Genomic DNA, 13450 nt, shown 5'->3' with positions numbered 1-13450 from the left:
GGCAGACACCCTTCTACTTCCTTCTGGAGCCTCTCCTGCTTTCCACGTGCACCACACTCTTCCAGGGCTTTCCACAACCTTGCTTTGAAATCACTACGCTAAATTTTTTTCCCGCCTCCCCTTCTCGCCGTGTTTCATAAATGTTGTTTCCTACGTCACTCGGGACTTAGTTACGGTTTTAAAATCCAGTTTCCCGAAGGTGTTTCTTTCGCCTTAGTTCTCGTCCCACCTCTGCCTGTTGGTTTTGTCTTTATTCCAGAAATATTTTCACAGACATCTGATGGTTCCTGTTTGAAGTGAGGACTACGAGCCCAGCTGCGGAATCCCTGGGGTGGAGAAGGTTGATGTGGGGACCTGGCCGCGTGGGTGCGGGGCCTCCAAGGGTCAAGGGTCTGGGTCTGTTCTGTGATGCCAGCACAGCCCAGCCCAGCCCCGGCCCCAGGCGGATGCAGAGGACAGTCCCCGGGGCTCTGGAAGGACAGTCCCCAGGCTTTGGGAGGATCGTCCCTGCGGCCCCGAGAGGACTGTCCTCGCGGCTCTGGGAGGACCATCCCCGGGGGCTGTGGGAAGACAGGAAAGTCCCCAGGCTTCAGGAGAACAGTCCCCGGGGCTCCGGGAGGACCATCCCCCAGGGCCCTGGGAGGACAGGACAGTCCCCAGGGTTCTGGGAGAACTGGACCGTCCCCGGGGCTCCGAGAGGACAGGACAGTCCCCGGGGCTCTGGGAAGACAGGACCGTCCCCGGGGCTCCGAGAGGACAGGACAGTCCCCGGGGCTCTGGGAAGACAGGACCGTCCCCGGGGCTCCGAGAGGACAGGAAGTCCCCGGGGCTCTGGGAGAACAGGATTGTCCCCGGGCTCTGGGATCTGCGGGCAGGGGGCGCCAGAGCCCAGCGGCGCGACTCCTTGCCGCTCCGGGTTCCCGCGTCCGCGCGCGAAGCCACCGGCGGTTCTAGACCTTCCCCGCCCCGCCCCTCCCCGCTGCAGTCTACACCGACCGCCGCTGTTCTCCCCGGGTCTACACCCGCTCGCCCGCCCGCGCTGAGCTCCGCCCGTTCTGCGCTGCTGGTAGACGAACGGCTTCTCCAGGGCTAGTTGGGGTCGTTCCGGGTGCCAGCGTCCTGCGCCCTGGGGTACCCACGGGGCAGGGAGGGCAGAGCGCGGGGAGGGACCCCAATCGTAGCCTCGGCGGGGAGCAAAGCACCGGAGCTCGGAGTTTCCGACCCGCCGAAGAAGGGGCGCAGCGCCTCCACTCCAGGGACCCACCCCACACAGCAGTGAACCCCGGGGGCGCGCACGGGGCGCGCGCTGGAGACGACGAAAGAGTCTGTTCGCGCGCAGAGCGCACCCCCGGGTGTCAGGATGGCCGAGTGGTCTAAGGCGCCAGACTCAAGCTTCGCTTCCTCGGTTCGAGGGTTCTGGTCTCCGTGTGGAGGCGTGGGTTCGAATCCCACTTCTGACACATGCTTTTTTTCCCCCCGTTTTTGTCCTCGGTTTGAGCTGCGCTTTCCTTCTGCGGCCCGTGAAGTCTGTCCGCTTACTATCCCCTCCCCTCCCCCCCCATCCACTTTCCCCCATTCCCGCCCACCCCCTTACCCACTCCCCAGTGCTGGTTACTGTCCCCGCGACCTCGCTGCCCTCGGCGTGCTTTTTGTTCGGTGGGCACGGCCTTCCCTGAGTGCCTGGGCTGGCCACGCAGCAACGCAAAAGTCCAGGCCTGGGAGTGAAGTCATGTAAAAGGACCGGAAATAGGAAGGTTCCACCGAGATTTGAACTCGGATCGCTGGATTCAGAGTCCAGAGTGCTAACCATTACACCATGGAACCCCACGTGAAAAAGGCCTTGTGCACCATCCATCTGAGACCTTCCTTCTGTGGCCTTGTCCTAACGATTGAAGATGAGACACCATTTCACCAGTTTTGTTTGTTTTGATTTAAATCCTAGTTACTTAGCACCCAGCGTAGAGTTTATGAGTAGAACCCAGGAATTCATCCCTTACATACACACCCAGTGCTCATCCCAACAGGTGTCCTCCTTAATGCCCATCACCCATCTAGCCCCTCCCCCCACGTCCTCTCCAGTAACCCCAGTTTGTTCTGTTTTTAGGAGTCTCTTATGGTTGGTCTCCCTCTCTGTTTTTATCTTATTTTTCCTTCCCTTCCCCCATGTTCCTCTGTTTTGTTTCTTAAATTTCACATATGAATGAAAACATATGATATCTTTCTCTGCCTGACTTATTTCACTCAGCATAATGCCCTCCAGTTCCATCCACGTTGCTGAAAATGGCAGGATTTCATTCTTTCTCATTGCCAACTAGTATTTCATTGTGTATATAAACCACGTCTTCTTTATTCATTCATCAGTTAATGGACATTTAGACTCTTTCCATACTTTGGCTATGGTTGATGGTGCTGCTATAAACATTGGGGTGTCTGTTTGTGCCCCTTCAAATCAGCACTCCTGTATCCTTCGGATAAATACCTAGTGGTGCTATTGCTGGGTCTAGGGTAGTTTTTTAAGGAATCAAGCACCACTTTAAACAAAAGCTCTGCCTCTTCCTCCTAATTTCTTTCTTTCTTTTTCTTTCTTTCTTTCTTTCTTTCTTTCTTTCTTTCTTTCTTTCTTTCTTTCTTTCTTCCTTCCTGTCTTTTTCTTTCTTTCTTTCTTCCTGTCTTTTTCTTTCTTTCTTTCTTTCTTTCTTTCTTTCTTTCTTTCCTTCTTTTTTACATTTATGAAGGCATTTTCTGGCAGATGGAAAAATTCCTACACTTTCCAGCCTGAAGGCGATGGAAAAGACAAATACAAGAGAGGCAGATGGGGGGCAGGTGGTGGGAGGGGGCTTGCACTGACCTTCCACTGGGCCGAACCCCCAGGTTTCTTACCCTCGATGTCAGGGGAAGCACGGAGTCCTAAGGATATTCTTACTTCTGGTGGTTTTGAGTTTGCCTTCATTTCTGATCCATGCAAAAATAAATTGGATTTTCATCTCACAGTTCAAAAGGGAGAAAAGAAAAATACAACATCTCCTTTCTATAGCCTCAGTTATTTATTCAAAATACCTGCCAAGGCCTTTGGAGCAACCTTAGACTTTCTTGGCACCTCCCTGCTCAGCTGTAATCATGGGCTCGGAATTTGAACATGTGTCCTCCCACTGCAAAATGTCTTAAGTGTCAGACCCGGTCTTGTTCCTCTTTGATGCCCCAAGTCTGCTAGGGCATAGAAGTCTCATCAGTTCTTGTTGCTTGAAGGTGTAGACGAAAGGATGCGAGCATGACTGCTCAGAGGGATAGCCCAGGGTTAGACTTTCGGGAGGGTTTCCTTTCCCATTCCTCCATAGGCTAAATCTGACAAGCCTAAAGGGGATGACTGATGCATATTTGGTTTGGTTTTGCTTGGTTTTTGTGCTGGCCAGGTCACGGCTCCCAGTGGACACTCCAGTGTTCATGTGGACCCCTACACGGGCGTCCTCAGGCGTTGGTGACCAAGACCGGAAGGACATGATCGTGCTAGACATACTCACTTATTTTTCAAAATCTTAACTTTGTTAAGATACCATGATTATTTACCTAGTAACTGTAAGAACAACACATAACAAAGAGATCACATATACAGCATGAAATATTCAGGTACAAATTACTCTTTATTCAACCTAAATATTAAGTATTGGTCATGTTCTCAATGTGCCTCTGGTAGTCTCCCAAGGCTGAGTTGCTAAGGAATCCCTGAGTCATTTTCTGTAATTCATCCTGTTGCTCGATCTCCAGCCAAGCAAGGCGCCTGTCACAAAATAGCTGCTTATTAAATATGGTGTAGAGAGAAGCAGTGAAACCCAAGGACTTTTGGCCAGGTGACTGTAAAGTTCTTGTAAGTGTCCACACATATAACTCTCCCTCTTCATGAGTTCTCTGTCTTTAAAAGATGGTCTAATCTTTAAAAGATGGTCTAAGCTAGCTTAGATCCAATAATTCCCATCTTTTTTTCCCAGTTCAGGGGGCATCCTGTATTTATTTATTTATTTGTTTTTATTTTTTGGATGAGCTACATCCTTATTTCTTAAAGAAAAAGAAAGTGTCCACTCGTTTTGAAAGGATGCCAGAATATTCTGAGGATAGGCAAGGGGAGGGGTAGGAATGATTGGGTTTTCAACCTTAGCACATTTATTCCCTAGGCAAGGACAGTGGGTAAGACCTGGAAAAGAAGGCAAGGGGTTGGTTTATTTTTGAGTGTGGAATTTAAAAGGCTGCACCCTTTCCTTGGATTGCCGGTGCGTGGCTAACAAATACTGCAGGGCAGAAGCAAACAAATGAAGACACAGAGGGGGAGCTACCCGGGGAAGGGGAGAGATGATTGGGCCCCACAGTCCAGAAACAAGCTGGTCCCTGGTGACCTAAACAAGAATGGCTTGCAGTTACCTGGTAGCAGAGCGAGCCCCCAAGGATCAGGTCAGTGTGGTGTAATCAGCCGCCCACAACCCAGTTCACCGGGGGTGTCCTCTAGAAACGGGCCTTCGGGACACATGGCCCTGCCAGAGCTGGGTCCTCAGCTCTGTATACCCTGCTCTCCTCACAAATTAGCAAGTTATTCTCTCACATATTTATTCATTGGAATTTAACACAAACGTGTACGTAGTTTTCATGACATGGGGAAGCAAGATAAATGTGGTTGTGTAATCTGACGAAGCTTATGACACATGAGGAAAAGCAGACAACTACACAAAAGTTTCCGAAAGTTCTGGTAAATACCAAGAGACCGACTGAGCGACAGCGGAGCGTGCCTGGGGCGTGCGCACAGGAGTGGGCCACCAAGTGCCCACAGTGTGCCACCAAGAGCCCCGGGCGTGCCCACGGGAGCGGGCCACCAAACGCGAGGCGCAACTGAGGGAAGCCGGCCGCGGAAAGGCTGGCCACGCCCGGGCCTGCTGCGTCCTCCCCAGCGCGCTGCGTTGCTCCTTTACTGTGTTTACCACATTGGGGTTTTAAAAGTTCATTCATAAATTCAGGAATCCGCTTATTCGATTCATGAGACACACAAGAACCCACTCTAACAAGTCCCTCCCCCCCTGGTCTCTCCTCCGACACTGTGAGCCCCTGAAAGGTCCTTCCCTGTACCTTGTGCGGTCGTATGTTCGATTACATTCTTTGTCCTGATAGCAGATCTAGAATGTCACTCAGCTCATTCTCTGCGGAAGTTGTGTCATCCAGGGGCCATTAAGTGTCTAATGCTTGTCCCCCTCCTAGGCACCGGCGCAGGGAACCTCACTCCCGTTCCTCACGTGCCTTCGTTGACTGGCTGGAATTCTGGAGGGACAGATCAAGGAAGGCTTCCTGGGGAAAGCGCCTTCCAAGCCGAGACCTTGAGGGCAGAAGCAAGTGGACCGCGCAGGAGCGGAGGGAGCGCCCGCGAGGACGCGGCGCACGAAGAAGGCACCCAAGTATTTCTAAAATAAAGCAGTAAAGTGGAGGTGTGCCACACGTTGGGTACTCGGGATCGGGGGGTCACCACCCCGCACAGCCGATGTGCGGCTCGCTCACTGTCATCATGGACTGGGGGCCGATGCCCTGTTGGGGGACTCTGGCGAGAGCGGGGAGTGAAGGAGCGGGCAGGTACGTGGACAGAGCAGTAAAAGCATCCTGGCAGCGGTGGGATTCGAACCCACGCCCCCGAAGAGACTGGAGCCTTAATCCAGCGCCTTAGACCGCTCGGCCACGCTACCGCCCTGAGGGTTCGGGCTGCCCGCGCTTCCCCGACCTCAAGGTCGCGCAGGTCCCGCCCTCCCGCGTGCCCCTCGCCCCCTCCGTCCGCCCCAGGTCGCGCGCTCGACCCGCGCACTCGGCTTCCTGGCGTTGTCCGATCTTCACCCGCGCGGGAGCCAGGCGCCGGCAGAGAGTGAGTCCCCCGGCCTCAGGAGCGAGCAAGTCCCGCCGTCCGGGTCCGGCCCCGGAGCCGCTGCGGAGAAGCAGCAGCAGCAGCAGCAGCCAAGGAAGGAGCGCAAGCCCCGATCGCGCCCGGACGAGGTGCCCCGGGGCGGCCGCAGCGTGACCCCCGCCCCTCCCTGTCCGGCGTAGCCACGACCCTGACCCACCCAGGAGCTGGGTCCTGCGGTGTGTTTGTAGGAGTGTGCGCAACGGAAAAGAACAGGCGCCTCCTTAGCGCAGTAGGCAGCGCGTCAGTCTCATAATCTGAAGGTCCTGAGTTCGAACCTCAGAGGGGGCACGTATTTTTCCCCCGACCCCACGACAATGCGGGGGATGGGGTGGGGGACGAGTCTGCCTTCCTTCTCCATCCCTTTCTCCCACAAGTGTACTTTTTCAACCGCGGGAATCGCCGGGTAAGACTGACGGACAATTAATTCACTGTTGTGTAACGGGGCCATGTGACGCTCAGTTACAAAATAGTGACTTTCCACCGAGAACCAAATGCTCCAAAATTCTAACGGTTGTTTTTTATACCAACTTCAGACACAGCCAGGACATTATTTAAATGCCTTTCAGATAGGCCTGGCAATTGTTTTTGTTACAAAAACACCAGGGTCAAGAAACCTACTGGCTCTGGGGCCCAGAGAGGAGGCGCGGAGGGAGGGCTGTTTGGGGGGGGGGGGGGGTACCATGGGGTGCAATCCTTTGTTATTAATTACCGATTGGTCGTCTCTCACCATTCTTCTGGAATTGCTTAGGTCACCAGGGACATCCCACAAGACAGGGAATCCGTACCCACTCCGCCCCCAGTCTCACCACATTGTCCCCTTCTCTTGCTCTTTTACCCTTTACTGGACTCTAAGTCACCCACAGAGAGACAAGAAGCAAACACACTGAAGTGATATTTCCAGAGTCAAGATAAGCACCCAACTCACACAAAAATGAACACGATTGAAATTTAGTATCTTGCTCTTAGCCTCTCAGCCTATTGTGTAGGAAATATTCAACAGGTATTTACTGAGGGCCTACCATGTGCCAGGCAAAGCTGTGTCCTTCCTTCCCTGTGAATCCATTCCCTCTCAGCTTTCAAGCCCATCCTTGTGCTCTCTGTGCTGTGATGCTGGGGCTGGGCCTCTGCCCTTCCCACAGGTCCCGCCCCTTTGCCAGGAGACCTCAATGCAGTCAGGTGAACAACATGTTGGAGTCCTGGGCCTAGGACGTGCTCTGCACCGTTCGGCTACTGCCTCAGAGCCACCAGGCCAAATCTGCACGGCCTCCGTGGGTCCCCATCACCTCTCGCCCCCTTCTGGCCCATTCTTTATGTGAAGCCAGCATACGCTTTCCAGGATCATCTCTGATCAGGTTGTTTCTCCCTGCCTGAAACGCCCAGTACCTAGGCATTGCTGCAGGGGTGAGGTCTCCAGTCTACACTCCTGCCATAACCTCAGGACCTGTCCTCTCGGGTGTGTCCCTGCCTTCCTCCCCCACCATCTACCCGCCCTGCCTGCCAGCACCTCAGGTCTGCTTTCAGTTCTTTGAAGGTGCTGTGCTCTTCCCTCTTCCTGGGATGCGGGAGCCAGCCACATTTTTGTCCAGCGTCTTATACCAACCCTCCGATTCTCTGTTTAGACAACACTTCCGGGAGAAGTGTCCTCTTACCCCTTGAAAAGGTGCCGTCCCTTTACCGTCGGCTGAACTGGAGATGTGGGTAGGGTGGGGGGCTCTGTGTACAGTGAGCATACTTTTTTCTTAATTTTCTGCCTCTATTCCTTTATTCTAATTTAAGTCCATTAACATTTTCCACTTCATGTTATCATAGTGAAGTTGTGAAGACCACGGCAAATCTGCTTTAAATGGTGGCATGAATAAACACATACCTAGAAATGAGCCACAGGACAGTCTTGGTGGATGATTGGTAAGTTACTTTTCCCCAGTGACCTGGGGCCACAAATAGCCTGGAGCCATGTTCAAAGGAGTGAAGATAGGGTTGGGAATAAGGAAAAGGAACATGGACAGAATTTAAAGGGAAGGGTTAGAAATAATAAGTGAATGAACAAAAAGGAAGACATTTGCACTCTGGACAAAACACTTATTTCACACTAGGACATGGAGGAAACACACTGCGGCAGGGGCCCGAATAGCTCAGTCGGCAGAGCATCAGACTTTTAATCTGAGGGTCCAGGGTTCAAGTCCCTGTTCGGGCGTGTCTGCTGGTGTCAGGCTCCACCTTTGTGAAGGCGATGTTTTGTGCAGAAACAGGGACAGATTAGGTAAATCGCAACACCCCCAAGGTTCAAATATTTCAGCTAACAAAATGGGTAAGTGACTCCCATACAAAGTAAAGATAGTAGGAATACCTGGGATTTCTACTAATGTAGACAGCTGAGATCTTTGTGAATGGAACTAACGTGAACATAGCACCAAGATCATAATCTTTGCCTATTCGTCTCATTTAAGTGAAAAAAAAAAAAAAAAAAGGCTGGAGTAGTTACTACACCCACTTTGTAAAGGATGTGGTTGGCTGTTTGTAGGATTTCTGAGTGAGGCACAGGTGTCTTTAAGAGTTGGTTTGTAAGTGAAGGGCTGAGGAAGGTTTTTGGATATTCATTTCAAGTTCAGTAAGGGTAACAAGGATACAAATTAAACAGAACTCTCATGTAGCCTTGTATTGTACGCTATTCTGTAAGGATGTCGTAATATTGTAAACTTGCTTAAGAAAATAGCATGCTATGATCAGAACTCAGGGTTTCCATGTCTGCCCTGGGGCCAACCACATGGGCCAAGACCATCATTGCCTGATATCATACTCATTGATATTTGATTTGTATCACCGATGCATGGAGCAACCTTCCAATGTACTTGATTTCCACTGCAGTCTGCTTTACATAGATGAGATTATGCTAATCGACTACAGATGTGGCTGAAATACGTTCACACCCTGGCTTGGAATGTCTCTGACATTTGGTTACAGTGTGTCTGTCCTCCAGGCCTGAAAAACTCTGGGGTGAATTAACATGGTTTCTGTTTCTGCAAAGGAGAGGAACAGATTCTGAACAGCGATGGCACCAGGAAGGATCATTCCCTAAGGAACTGCCTGAAGATCCAGCCCATCCAGCCCTCTGATGTCTCCCAAATCTTTAAGTGCATCCGTTAAGCTGTGGGGATACAGGCTTCTGGAACCAGAGGCTGAGGGGCCTGAAGACACTGAGATGTGCCGTGTTGAGTCTGCATCCCGGCGGCCTGTTGAGAGAGCTCTCCCAAAATACAAAGTCTCGGAGGCCCAGACGTTTTGCGGGAACAATCCAAGTCTTGCCCTGTCTTTTCCCAGCACTAAGCCAGAGAGGTGTGGCCTGCAGGATGGATTTCAGTAGGTGTGTCCCCTGTGAGCAGTTTTGCAAAGATCCAAATTTGAGATGTTGATTGCCTGGAGTAAGAGAGTGGTAGGGAATATGGAAGGAAGACAGAAAGAGTTAAAATGTTAATTAACTCATGGATTTATTTGACGAGGGCTCATGGTCAGGTAGTGAGGCATACGCACCGGAGCTACAGGAGTGGACAAAACACATCAGGAGGACCCTCGTGGAGTGTACAGGGTAAGGGCATGGGTGGGTGATAGTAAGCGTGTTGAATAAAAGGACGAGGCAGGTCAGCAGTAAGTGCTGTGAAGACAAGAACACAGGTGCTCTGATGTATTGGGAGGTCAGAGGCCGAGAAGGCGTGGTGTGTTAATTTTCTAGGGCTGCCGGCTCGAATCACCACCAACTGTGTGGCTTAACACAATTAGAGCTTAATTTTCTATTCGCAGAAATCAAGTGATTAATTACGTTTTGGAGGCTAGAGTCCAAAATCAAGGTATTGACAGAGCTGCGCTCCCTCTGAAGGTCCTGGGGAAGAACCCTTCCTTGCGTCTTCCCCGCGCGGGGTGGTCTCAGCAACGCCGGACACGCATGTCTGTGGAGCACCGGCCAGCGCGGTGCGTGTAGGTGGGAAAGTAGTCAGGGCCGGGTTACACCGGAGGCCGCGGCCAGGACCTGCGGTGTATGTGAGAGGAGGCCACAGGCCTCGCTGGGAAAACTGAACGTCAGGTTTTCGTTTCCTCGTCCCATCTTGTTTGCAACACACTGAGTGGCACCGGTCAAGGCCACTGCCCCAAGGAAGAACGGAAATCAGAGGGACTCGGACGCAAGATCTGGCTCTTGGGAAGAAGTGAGGATAAGTCGCGGCGGGTGTAGACCGCCCAGGAGCCAGAAAACTGAGACCCCCTCCCTCTCCCTGGCCCCGGGACTTCGGGTCCACCCGCCAGGGCGCAAAAGTGAGCTGCCCCCTCTGAGGTTCGAACTCAGGACCTTCAGATTATGAGACTGACGCGCTGCCTACTGCGCTAAGGAGGCAGGTGGCGAAGCGCCCTCGGCGCACGGTTTTACCCAGATTGCACGTGGCCCAGCTTCGCGCCGTCCCCGCCCCGGGCAGAAAACGCCCTCCGGCCGGAGCTGCCAAACCCTCGGGCCCACGGAGGCCGAGGCCCAGGACCCGGACGCGCGCCCCCCGCTCCAGCTTGTCCCGAACTCCCTCGGGGACCCCGCCCGCCCGCGGGACCACCTTGCACACACACGACTGCGGCCCCCAGTGTCAGGAGGAGCCCCAGGTCCCGCCCGTTCTCGGCCTCCCCCCACCCCCGGCCGCGCGGTCCAGGCGCTGAGGCGTCCGGGAGGGGTGGCTGCGGCGCGTCCGACTCCCGCACCTGAGTCCCTGTCCCACCCCCGCACCTGTCGTCCGTCAGACTCCCGCACCTGAGTGCCTGTCTCCCCCCCCTCCCCCCCGTCGTCCGTCCGACTCCCGCTCCTGAGTGCCTGGCCCACCTCCGAACCTGTCGTCCGTCCGACTCCAGCACCTGAGTGCCTGCCCCCCCCCTCCCCGCCCCTGTCGTCCGTCCGACTCCTGCTCCTGAGTCCCTGTCCCCCTGCCTGTCTGCAAGCTGTAGTTTGGGATTCTAGAGACACGCCCTCTGAATGACTTCAATATGCCAAGTGAGCATTTTTGGAGCAGGCTGTGTTCTGCCTGTAGCTTAACTCGCGTGCTTTGAATCAAATTCTGCAGTTTAAGTACTGTTAATTGAAGCATAGTTGACACACACAGGTGCTCGTTTCAGGCGTGCAACACAGCGACCAGGCAAGTCTGTACCCTCTGCTGTGCTCAGCACGGGTGCAGCCACCATCGGTCCCCAGGCCAGGCTAGTGCAATGTCATGGGCTGATTCCCCGGGGCTGTGCCTTTCACCCAGTGACTTGTTCATTCTCATGCTAGTGTGATTTTTAAGACTGTGAATAGTGTGACCACATTTTCTAAGAGATCCGGTAATGAAAACGAGAATGATTGCCGTATGAGCCCCAGTGCGACCCAGACATCGTGAAAAGCTCTAAAATGAAAAAGCAGGTACAACTGGTTGAGCCAGGTAATCAAAACAGGGAGAACCTCACTAGAGAAGCGGATCTGGAACCCCCCACGGGGGAGGAGGAGGTGTGGACCTGCACAGGGACACTGAGTCCACAAGTCCGATGACGTTCTAACCAAAGATCTTTCACCTCCCAAATGACACTAACAGTTGAAAATGGCATGGGGTCTAATACTAGGAAAAAACAGGCATGATCTTATTGGTTGCTCCCTTTCCTGATCAGAGGTTGCAGCAGGTGCATGAGCTAGAGAGGACACGTTAGTACCACGTGCTGGCCCCTGGTAGCCTGGAGCTGATTCCTCAGAGGACCTTGCTGTCTGCCATGTGCTATCACTTTAAGTCATGCGTCAAAATACAGCAGCAAGACAGAAGATTTCCCCCAGCCCCTATGCCTTTTATTTGCATCATGGCATTGAAAACCTTCTTCTCAGTCAGTATGTAGATTTAACGAAATTACCAGATACATAAAACAAATGGTTGTTGGTACCTTGTTCAAATACAAACTAGACCTTGCCCGCCTATCTGTATATTTGGCAAAAAGCACAAATGTAAATTTTGACAAATTCTATTTAGCCTACAAACTTTTTACCAAAGCAAATGAAAAGATATTATCTGGTAAGTGTTCTGCACACCTTGTACACAGCACTGCTAAAAAATAATTGTGTTTGTTTCCTCGTGATATTGAGGCTGTTGTGGTTTTTGGAGCTTTATGGTCACTGTGTAGTTTCTTCAAAATGTGCAGAAGAACTGAATGAGATTTCCGACTTCATAGAAATGGACCGAGGCATGTGCCTCCCAGATGGCTATTGTGTACCATCTGCCATAGGAAAAAATGTCAAACCGCTGGCTTCCTGTCAAACCTTCACTTTCAAAGTGTGAGATAGAATATCCTCTAATTTGGAAACACTTTGAGGGTGAGAGTAGCGAAAAGGACCACAATAAAACAGAAATTTATATGCTCTTTCTCCAACATTGTTTGATGGTATGATGTAGATCGTGACAAAAGTTTATACACACACATGCAGACACAGACTCGTGTTGACGGGAAATAACACTGCTTTGGAAAGAAAGAAAATGTTCACAGGAAAGGGCAGCCAAACAGGTGAAACAGGACTTTTTTGATTTATTTACTAAAAGTATAACTTATTTAAAATCAAGTTTTATTTCACAAGTTCAGATTACTGCTGTGTTTTCGGGCTCTGCGCTGACAGTGCAAATGGACCCTGCTTGGGATTCTCTCTCTCTCTGCCCTCCCCCAACTTGCTGTCTTTCAAGATAAATAAACAAATAAAAGAAAAACAAATTACTGCTGTGTTTTTATCAAGATGAGGACAAATGCAGAAGGAGCAGCTCTGTAGGCTGGAGAGCAGATCAAGGCATCTGTGAGCACATGCCTTTTAGACATTCAGTGGAGGAGACATCAGTCACATCACTGACTACACTTGGTGGGAAATGGGGTTGGAGGTCTAAGTATGGGAAGCATCAGGGCAGAGGGTTCTTACCGTCACGTCATCAGGTGAGCTCAGGCAGGCAGCGGGTGTACATACAGAACGTATGTGGACTCACATCAGAGCCCTGGGGAACTCCAAATTTTAGAGGTTGGGAAGATGAGGAAGTAAGGAACTGCGTTTAAGTAGAAGGAAAACTGGGAGGGTGTGGTATTCTGGAAGCAAAGTGAAGAATGTGTTTTTGTGAAGAGGAAATATCAACTGGGCCAAATGCTCCTGAGAAGTGGGCAAACTGAAGATTGAGAATTGACCACTGGATTTCTCAGCATAGAGTCTGCGGGGACACGAGAGGGTTTCTGTGGAGTGGGGGGAGAAGTCTGGTTTAGAATGGGTTAAAAAGAGGAGCACAGTCAGGGGTGTTCTTGACCCACAGATAGTCAGAGTCTGGAGAAAGTGGTGGCGCATTTTTGATTTGTCCAGGGGCTGGGAGTGGGGAAAGGAAATGAAGGCTATCCTTGCTAGTAATTCTAATGACTACCCATGAAACCTGGGCTGCATATGGAAGGAGGTGTAGAGGTGAGGAGGAAAGAGACACGTTAAATAATTTGCCAGTAGGCAAGAGAAAATGAGCCAGAAAG

General features: G+C 51.7%; 6 non-coding genes across 6 annotated transcripts; 3 read left to right on the top strand and 3 right to left on the bottom strand.

The window, feature by feature from the left end:
* Positions 1 to 1354: 1354 nt before the first annotated feature.
* On the top strand, positions 1355 to 1460 carry TRNAL-CAA (transfer RNA leucine (anticodon CAA)). Its single transcript has 2 exons — positions 1355 to 1392; positions 1415 to 1460. It is a non-coding gene; the product is annotated as a tRNA-Leu (tRNA).
* A 292-nt stretch (positions 1461 to 1752) lies between these two features.
* On the bottom strand, positions 1753 to 1824 carry TRNAQ-CUG (transfer RNA glutamine (anticodon CUG)). Its single transcript has one exon. It is a non-coding gene; the product is annotated as a tRNA-Gln (tRNA).
* A 3805-nt stretch (positions 1825 to 5629) lies between these two features.
* Positions 5630 to 5711, bottom strand: TRNAL-AAG (transfer RNA leucine (anticodon AAG)). The gene has a single exon. It is a non-coding gene; the product is annotated as a tRNA-Leu (tRNA).
* A 427-nt stretch (positions 5712 to 6138) lies between these two features.
* Positions 6139 to 6211, top strand: TRNAM-CAU (transfer RNA methionine (anticodon CAU)). The gene has a single exon. It is a non-coding gene; the product is annotated as a tRNA-Met (tRNA).
* Positions 6212 to 8044: 1833 nt separating this feature from the next.
* Positions 8045 to 8117, top strand: TRNAK-UUU (transfer RNA lysine (anticodon UUU)). The gene has a single exon. It is a non-coding gene; the product is annotated as a tRNA-Lys (tRNA).
* Positions 8118 to 10231: 2114 nt separating this feature from the next.
* On the bottom strand, positions 10232 to 10304 carry TRNAM-CAU (transfer RNA methionine (anticodon CAU)). Its single transcript has one exon. It is a non-coding gene; the product is annotated as a tRNA-Met (tRNA).
* Positions 10305 to 13450: the final 3146 nt, after the last annotated feature.

The sequence above is a fragment of the Panthera pardus genome, unplaced genomic scaffold (genome assembly GCF_024362965.1).
Source record: "Panthera pardus isolate Hobbes unplaced genomic scaffold, ASM2436296v1 HiC_scaffold_17, whole genome shotgun sequence".
In the NCBI taxonomy this organism is placed as follows: domain Eukaryota; kingdom Metazoa; phylum Chordata; class Mammalia; order Carnivora; family Felidae; genus Panthera; species Panthera pardus.
Note: the sequence above shows the minus strand (reverse complement) of the source record. Positions and strands in the feature narration are given on the sequence as shown.